Source organism: Dipodomys spectabilis, unplaced genomic scaffold, assembly GCF_019054845.1.
Source record: "Dipodomys spectabilis isolate Male_0828 unplaced genomic scaffold, ASM1905484v1 ptg000045l, whole genome shotgun sequence".
NCBI lineage: Eukaryota > Metazoa > Chordata > Mammalia > Rodentia > Heteromyidae > Dipodomys > Dipodomys spectabilis.
Genome location: NW_024870722.1, coordinates 8,920,466 through 8,935,882, shown reverse-complemented (window position 1 = coordinate 8,935,882; position 15,417 = coordinate 8,920,466).

The following is a 15,417-nucleotide window of genomic DNA, read 5'->3' as shown; positions in this document are numbered from 1 at the left end:
CATGATAGTCATTAAATCATTATGTTGTAGGAGAAGTTAAAACCTTCGAGAAATATAATTAAATAAATATAGTTGGTAGATATTAAATAGAAATAAAGTGATTTATATTTTTTTCACTAAGAAACAGTGTTTTAATAACATGAAGTTTTGCCACTTTTTAAAGTAGGATTGCTTTTCACATTCATAACATTCCTTTTCTACAAGTATATCTGAGGCCCCAATTTCTCTTAGTCTGTAGAGACCACTCCTTGTCTTTCTTTATTAAGTCAGAGCTTGTCATGCATACATATTCTTTCTTAAAATATTTATCTTTACTCTCAGGTTCTTGAGGATGGTTAGATATTTATGCTTTAATGTGTGAGGGAATTCTTAAGTTGACATAAAATGTCTGGCATAAAGCTTTAGTTTCAACAATTAAGACATTTTGTCAGCATTATATAATATGAACATATATTGATAACGCGTGATAGTTCTTCATTAACACAGAAATTTTACCTCCCAACTTGGGTTTTTGTTTTTTGCCTTTTAAAATTTTTCTTGATTGCTTGTGTTTTAAGCATTTGTATATTGTTTTTTTTTTTCCTGTCCCGAGGCTCAAACTCTGGGCCTGGGTGCTGTCACTGGGCTCCTTTAGCTCAGGGCTAGCTCTCTACTAGTTGAGCCACAGCACCACTACTGGCTTTTTCTGTGATTAGTTGGAGGTTAATTTCCTGCTCAGGCTGGCTTGAAATACAGTCCTCAGATCTCAGCCTCCTGGGTATCTAGGATTACAGTATGAGCTATTGGTGCTTAGCTTATTTTTATTTATTGATTCTTCTTTTTTTTGTGATAAGATCTGACTATGCACAGTTCAAGGCAAGCTGGCATGGTGGTATGTGTCTGTCAACCCAGTTACAATGGAATTTGTAAATAGAAAGATCATAGTCCAATTCCCCTTGGGTAAAAAACAAGACCCTATCTCAAAAATAATGAAAGCAAAAAGGGCTGGAGACAGGGCTTAAGATGTAGAACAACTACCTACTGTATGCAAATCCATGAATTCAAAACATCAAAGAAAAATTGCAGAAAAACAATTGATGGAGGAGATGAAAGTGAAAGAGGAATAATTTTATTCACTATACAGAGTAATAGCCGTCCAGATGCTGGTGGCTAATGCCAGTAATCTTAGCAAATGAGGTGGCTGAGATCTGAGGATTGCTGCTCAAAGCCATCCCAGGAATTAAAGTTTGTGAGACTCTTAACTACCAAAAAGCCAGAAATATAACTGTGGCTCAAACAGTAGAGAACTAGTCTTGAGTGAAAAAGTTAAGGTACAGCCCTTAGTTTAATCTTTAATACTGGCATTCCCTCTCCCACTTTCTCTGTCTCTCACCTCTGTGTGTGTGTCTCTGTCTCTCTCTCTCTTACACACACACACACACACACACACACACACACACACACACACACACACACACACACACACACACACACACACACCCCAAAAGCAGTAGTTAGGTGGCTGAGTCTTAAAAAGTTCCATTTTGGTTCTCGTGTTTGATGATTCTGCAGTACATTTATTACCCTTCTCTCATGCCATCATCTCCCCACTCTCCATGGTACAGGAGAGCTCTGACCCTCATGTGGATGATCACTTTGTATCCATAGTTCTTCACCTGCACACTAACCCAATCAGACTGAAAATAGGAAGAAACTGTTGTCAGAATTGAACACATTCAGAAGTTTTGTTCTTGTCATTACTTTGTAAACACAACAGTATGACAGATATTTACATTGAGTTCGGTACGATAAGTAACTTAGAAGAGATTTAACATATTCAGGAGAATGTACATAGAATATACATGAAGTTGTTTTACATAAAGGATTGATCAGCTTTACATTTGACTGTTTGCATGGGTCCTAGAACCAACTGCCCTCTGATAGCAAGGAACAAATCAAGTGGATACGTCTTTGACGACACTTCCGTTGCTAATTGATTAGGTGAGTGGGATGTCAGAGAATGCAAACACTAGCAGCAGGACATAATGAGTAACTGAGTTTAGCCTCTGTTTCTTTTTTGAATTCAGGGACTTGCACTTGCTAGTCAGGCATTATCCCATTTAGAGCATGATGTGAGCCATTATTCCTTTGGTTTCATTTTTTTAAACCTGGGATAGTATGAAGTATGATCCTCCTATTCACCCTCCCTCTGTATAAGGAATGGCAGGCATGTGACACCATCCCAAGATTGTTATTACTTGAGATGAAGATCTCATGAATTTTGTGTCCTGGCTGACCTTAAGTTTCAATCCTCCTGATCTCAACTTTCCAAATAGCTAAGATTATAAGGATGAGCCACTATAACAGCCTTTCTAGAGAAAAATACCTTTAGAAATTTCAAGATTTTATTTTTTAATTGTTTTTGTGTAGTTGATATACTCAGGGGTTACAGTTACATGAATCAGGTACAACCAGTACAATTCTTTTTTTTTTTTTTTTTTTGCTGGCTGTGGATCTGAACTCTGGGCCTGGGCACTGTCCCTCAGCTCTTCAGCTCAAGGCTAGCACTCTACCACTTGAGCCACAGCACCACTTCCGGCTTTTTCTGCTTATGTGGTGCTGAGGAATCAAACCCAGGGCCTCATGCATGCAAGACAAGCACTCGACAGCTGATCCACCTTCCCAGCCCTGGTACAATTCTTTTTGAACCATTTTTCCCTTCCCCTGGCTCTCCCCAATCTTTCCTTCCCATCCTACTTATAAGATATCCAGTTTATTTTCCACATAGTATCTGGTATCACTGTTGTATTTGTTCATCCTTATTCCATCTTTTATGTGCCCTCCCTTACCATCCCAAAGACAAAGTACCAAACAATCCCAAAGGAAAAGAGAACAAAAACAGCAAGAATGTCAACTAAAGAGTGTCTCTTGTTTCCTTTTCTTTGAAGTTCATTTCATAGAATATTATTTTAAATGGTCATCTATCTATAGTTATTGAGCCTTTGTCCCCTACTCTGGTGCTAAGTCTCCTTTGGCCTCGGTATGCTAATGACTAGGATCCTATATAATTTATCACATCTTGGTTTTATTTTTGTTGGTCATTCAATGTGTTTACTTGTAGATTTATAGGCACATTCCAGTTACTAAAAATGAGGGAAATCATGCAGCCTATGTTTCTATGGTTTACAATGCTTAATATAATATTTTCCCAGAATCAATTCTAAATGGATCAAAGACCTCATTGTAAGGCCAGATACTGTGAAAATATTACAGGAAGTGGTAGGGAAATCCCTAAGCCTTCTAGGCATGAAGCAAAACCTCCTAATCAAAGATCCAGAATCACAATAAATCAAAGAAAGACTGGATAAATGGGATTATATCAAACTGAAGAGCTTCTGTCTAGCAAAGGACATAGCTATCAAGATAAATAGAAAGCCCACAGAATGGGAGAAATTCTTCACTATCTATACATCAGACAAGGGCCTCATATTCAAAAAATACTTAGAGCTCAAAAAATTAACCCCCTTGTGCCAAGGAGACCTAGGGTTTCTCCTATTCCATCCTGTAATGTTTTCAGGGTGCATGCTTTGACTCTGAGGTCTTTGATCCATTTGGAGTTGATTCTGGTGCAGGGTGATACATAAGGATCTAGCTTTAGTTTTCTACAAGTGATTAACCAATTTTGCCAGCACCATTTACTGAATAGGCTGTCTTTCTTCTATCTTATTTTTTTGGCTCCATTATCAAAGATTAGATGGCTATAAATAGGTCTGTGGGTTCATTTCTGTTTTCAATTCTATTCCATTGGTCCTGAGGTCTGTTCTTGTACCAATATCAAGCTGCTTTGATTACTATGGCTTTGTAGTAGTTTGAAATTTGGTATTAATATTCCTCCTGCACTGTTCTTTCTGTTAAGGATCGTTTTTGCTATTCAGGTCTTTTATTGTTCCATATGAATTTTTGGATTGTCTCTTCTATTTCCTTGAAGAATGAGGCTGGAATATTGATAGGTATCACATTGAATTTGTAGATAGCCTTTGGAAGTATTGCCATTTTCACGATGTTGATCCTTCCAATTCAGGAGCATGTGAGGTTTTGCCACTTTCTAAGTTCTATTTTGATTTCCTTTCTCAGGTTTTTAAAGTTTTCATCATAGAGGTCCTTCACTTCTTTGGTTAAGTTAGTTCCTAGGTATTTTTTTTTTTTTGTGGGGCTATTACAAATGAAGTTGCTTTCCTGATTTCAGCTGCGCTCTTCTCATTGTTGGCATACAGAAAAGCCATTGATTTTTGAGGGTTAATTTTATACCCTGCTACTTTGCCAAAGTTTTGAATCAGCTTGAGTAATTTGGGAGTGGAGTCCGTGGGATTCTTTAAATACAAGATAACGGGGCTGGGAAGGTGGCTCAGTGGTAGAGCACTTGCCTTGCATGCTTGAGGCCTTGGGTTCAATTCCTCAGCACCACATAAGCAGGAAAAAAAGCCAGAAGTGGTGCTGTGGCTCAAGTAATACAGTACTAGCCTTGAGCTGAAGAGCTGAGGGACAGTGCCTAGTCCTAGAGTTCAGGCCCTACGACCAGACCCAAAAACATAAAAATAAAAAAATAAAAAAATACAAGATCATGTCATCTGCAAAGAGGGAGAGTTTTACTTCATCTTTCCCTATTTGGATGCCTTTTATGTTTGCATTTTGTCTTATTGCCCTATCTAGGCATTCTAATACAAAATTGAAGAGAAGTGGAGAGAGTGGACATGCTTGTCTCTTTCCTGAGTTAAGAGGAAATGGCTTTATTTTTTCCCAATTAAGTACAATGCTTGCTATAGGTTTGTCATATACAGCCTTTAGAGACCCAGAAACACAACAAATCAAAGAAAGGTTGAACAAATGGGAATGCATGAAATTGCAAAGCTTCTGCATGGCAAAGGACTTAACTATCAAGATCAATAGAAAGCCCAGGGATTAGGAGAAGATCTTCACTAGCCATATAACAGACAAAGGTCTCATATCTAAAATATACTTACAACTCAAAAAATTTAATCCCCCAACAATAAATCCTCAAAGAAACAACTACCCGATAAATAAGTGGGCTAAAGACTTAAAGAGAAACTTCTCTGGAGAGGAAATAAGAATGGCCAATAGACAAATGAAGAAATTCTATCATAAAAGAAATGCCATAAAGAAATGCAAATCAAAACAATATTGAAATACCACCTCATCCCAGTTAGAATGGCTATAATCAAGAACAACAGATGCTGGAGGGGATGTGGACAGAAGGGAACCTTACTGCATTGTTGGTGGGAGTGTAAACTTGTTCAACCACTTTGGAAAGCAGTATGGATGTTCCTCAAAAGATTCCACATAGAGCTCCCCTATGACCCAGCAATCCTACTTTTGGGCATTTACCTAAATGATCAGAAACAAAGCTACCAGCACAACTATGTTTATTGCAGCATTATTTACCATAGTTAAGATATGGAACCAACCCAGATGCCCCTCAGTAGATGAATGGATCAAGAAAATGTGGCATATATACACAATGGAATTCTATGCCTCCATCAGAAAGAATGGTATTGCCCCATTTGTTAGGAAATGGAAAGACTTGGAAAAAATTATATTCAGTGAAGTAAGCCAGACCCAAAGAAACATAGGTCCCATCGTTTCCCTTATTTGCAATAACTAGTATATGTCTGAGACAAGTAGAAAAGATCAGATAAGTTGATGTTAGGTGAAATGAACCCAAAGATAAGGATTCAAGGGTTTTTCTTTCTTGCTATTGTTTCTAACATATTTATAAGGTGATTTTTTTTGCTTTGTATGTCCCTCCTCCACAGTATAAACCCTACTTTCAGTGTATTTGATGTAGGTATTATTTGGGGAGGGGAAGGAAAAAAACCAAGTTGTTTAACTAGGGATACAAGTGGACCCATTGCAACAATGAAATGTACAAGACGTTATGTCAAAAAACAAACTTTACAACTTTGGCCGAGGGCGGGGGGAGGGGGGGGTGGGTAAATGGGAGAGCAGGGATGGTAAGGAGAAACAAAGGAGGAGGCAACAATGCTTGATAAGAAATGTACTCAATACCTTGCTCATGTAATTGTAACGCCTCTGTATGGTATTTTCACAATAAAAATTATTAATAAAAATTAATCCCCCCCCTAAAAAATCCCTCAAAAACACAACAATAAATGGGCTAAAGAGACTTCTCAGAGGAAGGAAAGGGAATGGTTAATAGACACATGAAGAAGTGTTCAACACTTCTGGCCATAAAAGAAATACAAATCAAAACAACATTGATATTCCACCTCACTCCAGTTAGAATGGTCATTGTCAGGAAAACTAAAGTAACAAATGCTGGAGAGGATGTGCCAAAAGAGAACTCTATTACGCTGTTGATGGTAATGTAAACTTGTTCAACCACTCTGAAAGCAAAATAGAGGTTCCTTAAAGGATTAAACATAGAGCTTCCTTATTCCTTCAATTCCACTCCTGGGAATTTATCCAATGGACTACAAACCAGGCCAAACTAAAGCCACCAGCACAACCATGTGTATTGTAGCATTGTTTATCATAGCCAACATATGGAAACAATCTAGATGTCCCTCAGTGGAAGAATAGACTAAAATAATGTGGTATATAAATACAATGGGATTCTACTCATCCATCAGAAAAAATGATATTGTACCATTTATAAGAAATGGAAAGACTTGATCAGGATTTTAAATATCCAAGAAGACACTAGTTTAGCAGAAGAGAAAAGAATATTCCAGAACATTCAGCAGCATTCGCTACCAAACTAGGAGCCCTCACAGAGAAAAGCAGTGGCATTCAAAAAGAGCTCTCAAGATTCATATATTGTATTCTCATGATAGCAAACATGATAAAACATGTCCAAAAAGTTTATTGCTGAGCCCAGAAACACATACTTCTCTATGGTAAGTTGCAGCCATATTTTTCAATCAAGGGCAATTAGTGAATATTTTAGTTATTGTAAGTCTAGTGATCTCTGTCATGACTCTACCATTATAGTTCCAAAACAGCCATATGCTGCATGCAATGTAAAGATGTGTCTCTGTCTCTATGAAGCTGTAAACAGGCGGCCTGTCAGTTAGATCATACAGATCAGATGCCATGGCAACTCTCACCCATATGACATTAGTATATATCCCAACTAAGCGTTCCACTCATCACCAACTACAGCAATCAAATCCAATTCTTCCAACGTGCTTTTAATGCTTTCCTAGAAGATCTTGAAGTGACCCTTTAAAACAACAACAAAAAAGTAGACACACATTTGTAGATAGTCACACTGATTAACATTAAGTGAAAAAATAAAAAACAAAAAATCCCAAGGGATGAAGATGATGGAGATGAACTATTCTCTAGGCCCAACGCTTTCTTATTTCCAAACTAAGAACATACACTTTTCCAGTATATGGTTTGATTACTTTTAGTTAGTGTTCTATCTCTTACAACAAAAATCTGAAACAATCAGTTAATTATGTGACTTTTTCACTTACCTGAGATTTACCCGCCTTGTTTATCTTATCACTTGAATTGTTTATTGAAACAATGCTGAAACCTGACTATCTTTAATGCAAATCTTTTTGCAAATTTTGTTGTATATGTCTCTATGGAATTATGCAGAGATTCATGTATATAAAATTTTAAATCAACATTGTAAACATGCAAAAGAATGATAACACGTTTGTGTGCAACTTTGAAGTATAAAATACTGTATCATTATAAAATTCTTCCTTATCCCCATGCTGTTAGTCAGGAAATATATTATTGTCCTATTTTTATACATGTAAAGAGATAACTTAATTGCATTGATTTCCCCAAAGCCTTCCATAGTTAAAAAGACTAAAGCACAAATCCGAAGGATCTTCATCTAGTGTTCTCTGACTTACACCTCCCTCTTCTGTATGTGCAATAGAGGGCTTTAGTGTCAGAATTCTTATTTCCTCCCTGTCATCAGGTTGCCAGCTCTCATTTTACTTCTCTGATTCTGTTACCTCCCCTTTCTGATGGGTAATTTTGATTGTCAACTTGATTAGACTGAAAAGAGGCAAGAGATTAGGAAACACCTCTGGGTGTGTCTGAATAAGAGAGAGTCTATCCAGAAAACACTAACTAAAGGGAAAAGAAACCCCTTACTCTGAATGTGGGTGGACCCATCCCATGGACTTAGGACCCAAGGAGAATCAAAGAGAAAGAGGAAAGAAGACAATGAATGAAGGCATTTTCTTTCTCCTTCTGTTTCCTGGCTGCAATGAAGACAGCTGTTCTTGTCTTCTACATCCTTCCTTGTGGGATCAAGAGTACCTTAGGAAATCTTTAAAACAGGATACACTTGGAGCTCTGCACTTTGGGAGTCAGAAACAGAGATTCAGACAGAAGTACAACTATGAAACTGAAGTTAATTCTTCTCTTAAAAACACAGAATGGAGGTTGGAAAGGTGGCTTAGTGGTAGAGTGCTTACCTAGCACTTGAAGCCCTGGGTTTGATTCCTCAGTACTTCATAAACAGAAAAGCCCAGAAGTGATGCTGTGGCTCAAGTGGTAGAGTGCTAGCTTTGAACAAAAGAAGCTCAGGAATAGTGCCCAGGCCTTGAGTGCAAGCCACAGGACTGGAAAAAAAAACAACAGACTAGCAGACTAGTTTTCTTAACTGGAATTAGAAGGATCATGATACAACTACTATGTTCTCTCCTAGGTCCTAAGTCAAGTGAATTTCACAATTACCATGCTCTGAAGTTTGGTAAATTGTTTCCAATACTCCAATATTGGAACTTCTAGCTCTCTTGTTTCAAATATTTTTCTGCCTTCTTTGCTTGCTGAGGCGAGTGGATTTTTTTCACTGTCATGAAAAAAAATTAATTTTACAATTCCTGGAACCCTGGTGAAGTACATTATTAGTTCCCTATTTGCATAAATAAATAAATACATAAATAAACAAACAATAGCTTAATTTAAATTCCTCTCACAATTTAACTTCACTGGACCTGGGGAAGATGATTTTCTGCATAGCAGCCCAAGACATGGCTCTTCAAGAACTCCAGGATACTGAGTTCACAGATGACAGGTCTATTTTTCATAGGCTATTCAGTCATCATTGCCTTTGTACTATAAGCAATATCTTCATCACCATCATCCTCATGGCTAAACGTAATGAGTATTTACTCTGAGCTGGGCATTTCCTAAGCAGCTGATACAATTGCAGTGCTACTACTGTCTTGTTTTAGGACACCATTCAATTGTTCAGACCCACAGACTGCAATTAGTTCATCTGACTCTCTACATGCCCTCAATCAAGAACAGTTCATTAGTCTTTTCTTGATTTTCATAACTTTGACGTTTGTGAAAATTGCAGTCCAATTATTTTGTAGATTGTGCCTCAATCGAATTTCCTCATGATTAGACTGAGGTTATACATCTGTAGTAGGAATAGCACAGATGTTCCTCATTGCATTTTATCAGCTGACAAAAATTTTTGAGTTACAACTGTCAGATGATGCTCGCTTTGATCACACACTAAAGGTGGTATTGGCTATTTTCTTCACTTTTCTTGTTTCTCATTAGCAAATATTGAGTAACGCTGACATTTGAAAGCATGTAAATAGCCCATGTTTAACTTATTTACTTATTTAATTTGATCAATGCGGACTTACGGGTTTTCCCTTGTTTGTTTTGTTGCCATTTGGTTTGAACTTAGAGCCTTGAACCTACGAGGCAGGCACTTATTTGAGCCATACCTTCAGCCCTTTTATTCTGTAGTTACATTTTTTGATATGGTGTCATCAAGAATTTTGCCCAGGGCCAGCGTTGGAACAATATCCTCTTACCTAAGATCACAGGTGTACACCACCACCCTCAGCTTATTTGTTGAAGATGCCATTTTTCCTTATTCGGTCCTCAAACTACAGTCCTTCCGATCTCAACCTCTGGAGTAACTGCAATCTTAACTACTCAGGAAGCTGAGCTCTGAGTGAGGATCATGATTCAGAGCCAGCCTGGGAAGGAAAGTCCATCAGATTCTTATCTGCAGTTACCCTAAAAAGCTGAATGTGAAACTATGGATCAAGCTTTGCATCAAGCTATGGATCATGTGCCAGCCTTGAATGAAAAAGTTGAGGAACAGTGCCAATGCCTGTTAACAGTTCAAGCCCGGGCACCTACATTAAAAAACTATCTCTGTCAAATTAAGTCATTAAGTTCTATGTAAGTTTTGGTATAGCAACCTAACAGTTTGGTTCCAGAGTAAACTCTCTCATGTCTTTTAGGGATGTACAGTTTTCTTCCTCTAGCGTGAGCTTCCGAGTCCCATATCACATTATCCACACACGTGACACCATCTTCCTGCTGTGAAGCTCAAATACCCTGACAGGCTGTCTTCCTCCAATGCCTTCCTTCTTACCTGCGTGGGTCTGGTACACTCTTCTGAGCACCAACACTGTGCATTCCTTCACACATCACATGCCATCCTATCATTGTGAGGTCACAGCTTAAGGACTGAATTCAGAGTTAGAAGAGAAAGATAGGAGAATCCCATTAACATGTTACCTTAATGGAAATTAATTTTGACTGCAAAGAGTTAGCATTGCTGACCCTTTTTACCTTTTCTTTTACGAGACAAAAGCACTGTGCTTTCCAAGATAAAGGGAAAGATGTCCAAATCATCCTCAATTCCTGAATTGAGGAAAATATGCATAGTGTTCTTGGCAGAAAAAGACAGAAATTCTTTTTAAAAGTGTTGCCTGTCTTATTTCCAATACAGTGGCTCTCCATTTGATCTAAATAAATATGCCATTTTGAAACAATAAATATACTAAATCCTATCTACTGAACTCAGGAGAGTTCTTCAGAGATAAATAACTTCATAGAATACTCACAAAAGAGGCTGACAATGTAGCTTAAGGGTAGAGCACTTGCTTAGTATATGCTAGGACCTGGGATGAATCTCCAGCACGCAACACCCTCCTCCCTAAAAAATGGCTTTGAATGTTATCTGCCATTCTTTAAGCTCTTAGGATTTTTCTCACTTCTTCCAAAGAAGCTGCAAGAAACAATGAATATACATAATGAACAGGATAAAACACAAGGTTGTTTTAAAAACATAAACAAAGCATGCTTATCACCGGGAAATCTTAGGTTTATGTTATGATACTTTTAACAATGAAGTCCTTAATTAAAACAGTCTTCAAGTTCAGGGTTATTAAAAGGCCACTCAGAGAGCCCTGAAACAAGAAGAGAAAATGGGATATAGAGTTTCTGCACGTCTCATATTTATCCCAACACAAATTTTAGGAAAGCATTGTACTTTAGCTGAAAGATGGGGAAAAATAAAGACTTTAAATTTATTTCCTGAAATTTATTTTTTAAACATGGCATCTGGTTTTCTTTACATCTGTTTGTGACTGGTGTTTCAGGAGATAAGTCACCATGCATTGCTGGCTTAGAGCAAAGTTTATTGGTCTCTTTTGTTATGTAGCACTGAACTACAGAGGAAATTTTATTACACATTTGCTGCTTTCAATTTCCCAGGATTGTTTAACAAGTCTGTGCGTCTGAGACATAAAAGACAGGCCAGAAACCTGAGGCCACACTCCTCAGCTCCAGATCAAACATGACATTACAAACTGATACCATTCAACAATTTGGCGTGCACTTTGAAAGCTATCAGACAATGCCACAACCAAGCTGCAGAAAAAAACTTCAGTTTTTATGAAGCAAAATTGATTAAAAAATGCGGTCCCTCTTATTCACTTGCAAGTGTTCCTTTGAATTAGTCATTATTAATTGTATAGAAAATGGGGAGATAACTCAATACTGTACACTGTGTCTTTTTATTCCACAGAGAAAATATCCATAATGTGAAATCACACATCAACCGGCGATTTGGGCTTACTGGACCACCATTTGTTGCCAGTTTTAAACTACAATAGTCAATATAATCATTTTTTCAAGTGGGCCTATTTATCACTCATCAAAAAGAGGAGACAAAATGGATGAAAAGTATTTCCCTGCATTTAAATTATATTTAATATCGGAAGATATAATAACACTGAAACCTTAAAATCTATAATATTGCCTGCAGTGTTTTGACAATACTAACTTTGATCTGTGGAACAAATTACAGTAAAAGCTCACCTATTTACTAGGCCATCAACCAGAAGTTTTTCTTTGCTAGCAATTTTGAGTTTTACTAATATAACAAAAGCCCTTATATACGATTATGGTTGATTGCAAGCTTTTCCTGTGTATTCTCAAACAAAGGCTGTATTTTGTTGGGCAATTTTATGACAACATTAGTTACTTGAAAAACAGATAATCTACCTAGATTACATAGGGTATTATAATCACTTTATTCTAGATTATGGCTTACATCATTTTGCCATATTTAGTATATTAAATAGCACATGATATAGAACAGTGAATATATAATCTGTTCTTTGTCTATATATTTTTATAATTTTTAACATGTAACATAGAAGCTTTATTGGTGTTATACTAAATCATAGATGTACAGTTTATACAGAGGTTGATATTACCTTACTTGAAATGCTTGGGAGAAGAAGTTTCAGGCTTTGGAATTTTTCTAGAGCTTATAATATTTCATGAAACATCTTACAAAGAATGGGGAAGCAGGTCTAAATACACAATTTACTTATGTATCATATGCACAATAGACACATAACCTGAAGAAATTTTATACGATATTATTTAAATTTTGTTCATGAAACAACTATTGTAGTATCTACTTGTGATATCGTGTTGGTTATCAAAAAGATTTAGATTTTGTTCAGGGACTGGTGCTCATGTATATAATCTTACGCTGAGATCTGAGAACTGTAGTTCAAATCCAGCCTGAGCATGAAAGTCCATGAGACTCTCATCTCTAATTAACCACCAAAAATGTTGGCAGTAGAGTTGTGGCTTAGGTGGTAGACTAATATCCTTGAGCAAAATCTCTAAAGAACAGCTCCTAGATCCTGAGTTCAAGCCCCAGTACTGCCATAAAAAGAAACTGACTAGTTAAATGAAGTTTTAGACTTTGAGGTTAGAGACACTCATTGGAATGATTTTTCAATTGGTAGCTGATATGCCATCTCTGAATTACCTGTGAGTATGCTGAGCAAATGCACTGACATTAAAATGTGAATTTGGGAACACAGCTTCCGGAAGTATGTCTCCACCACAATCATGAAGCCCATTCTTTTCAATGATCTCAGAGTCATTTTTCTGCCCCATGCATATCAGTACCCCTTCTGGGTCCCTGTCAAAATGGTATTCACAAGGTTCCTTACACACACACACACACACACACACACACACACAGAAATTCTACATGAAATATAGGTAAGCCATAGTACACACAGCAGTGTCCAATAGAAATGGAATGTGAACCATAGCTATAATTTCAAATTATCTACATGTTTCATCTAGCAAGTAAAACAAAACAGGAAATTAATTAGAATGATGCATTTTAATACATCTAAATTATTATCGCTTTAGCATTTGTCATTTTTTAAATACTGTCATCACTATTAAAATTAATAGAAAACATTTCGCATTTCCTTTTTCATATTGTCTTAAAAAATCTACAGTGTATTTTTATCCTTACAGCGCATCTGTATTCATACATTTCAAGCACTCAACAGATGATCAAGCATCTCAGTAGGGTGAATGGCTGCCATACTGGATAGCCCACTTTGGAGCATTCTGTTTCCAACATTTAACTTCGTTTGCCTCGAATGTTGCCAGTCTATAAACATAAGTTCAGGGCAACCATGTCCACTATTACGTTACAGAAAATTTTGAAACAGGTCCAATGAAAGAGTGAGGGAAATGAGAAAAAGAAAAAAGTTACTCTTTTCAAAGCAGACTATATGCCTGTGTGCAATACCATGGTGCAATCCCTTTGTACTAATTAAAAGAAAAAGAAAAGGAAACAGGTAGAAATCTAGCCAAATTTGAGTCCCAGGACTCTTCCTTTTTCCTAATATGGGAAACATCACCAGGGCAACCAGACCAACAGTATTTCATGATATCATTTCAACTGTCACATTTTTAGTCTACTTGGGAACAGACTTCCTTTAATTCATGACAGAGTCCCTAGACCATGACTGAGTAAAGATATTTCAGCCACAGCAACACAAATATAAGACCGCTGCTTCTGGACATTGAGAAGACACTTAGAGAAAAAGACCTAGAGGCAACCTCAAGCAAGTATCAAAATGCTGTTCAGTCACAGCACAAAACTGTCCCTAAAGAGATAAATGATTCACCTAAGCTCAAATAGCAGTTAGGAGGAAAGTCAGATCAGTAATCCATATTTCTAGTTTTGTCGTATCATGAACTTTCTGCTACAATATGTTAAATTTCACTACACAGGAGCCTACTACCTATGTATTTCCGTTGCACAGCATTAAATTAACATTTCCCCAAATTTTCTGAATATAAACTCTTAACACCGCATCATTAGGCAAAAACCTTAAGGACTGTAGTATGGTTCTGAACTAGAGAAATGAGGTCTACTGTATTGCAAGCTGATAGATCTTATGCAACACTGAGACCAACACATCAATTGAGCTCTGCTTCTAGCTCTAGAGAAACCTAAACTAGGTAGTGTTAAGCAAATCTCTTAACCTCACTATGACCCAATCTACAAAATGACTGGCAGTGGGAGGATTAGCTTATTTCTAAAGTCCCTTCTAGTTCTAAGATATTTATTCTGAGTTCTGCTCGACAAATGATTATGCAATAATAACCTTTCTAGGATAGTTTTCTACTTAAAGGAAAAAGAAGGCTCCCACCTGCTCTGCTTATGGACATATCTAAAGATTCGCCAAATACTATGAAATGCTTTGATCTAGAATAAATATTAGATTTCAAGCAATCATTACTAAAATATCTTTTTTTTTTTTAGTCTAGAGCAAGCAGCCTATACCAGTAAGCATCATTCAAAGCAGTAGCATGATTAAAATTACAGATTTCCTCAGTAAATTTGATTTTACCTAACTAAGAGCGGGAAATCAATGCCTTGTAATAAAATTACATGGATTAAACTCATGGTTTATGCTGGGAATTTTGGTTTAAAATATTAACCCTACACAGGGGGTTAATATTCAAGTCATTCAGCAGCATTGCTTAGTAGTCAGGTGCACTTTTCCTCAATGGGCTTTCAGTCTGATAGATGAGATTTCAAGTACATTACACTAGTTCTTCTTTTTGAATTGATTATATAATAAAGCCATGCCATCTCTCTAATATTAAAAACTGATCTCAAAAAACATCTCTGTAAAGCATAATCCTTAGCCCACATTTACCTTCTTACCTGTGAAAGTGATTGGCAAGGCAGAAATTAGTACACAGATTAGAACAAGAATACTGGAAATACAAGTTCCTGTTTGTTACAGTAGTTCTTCAAAACTC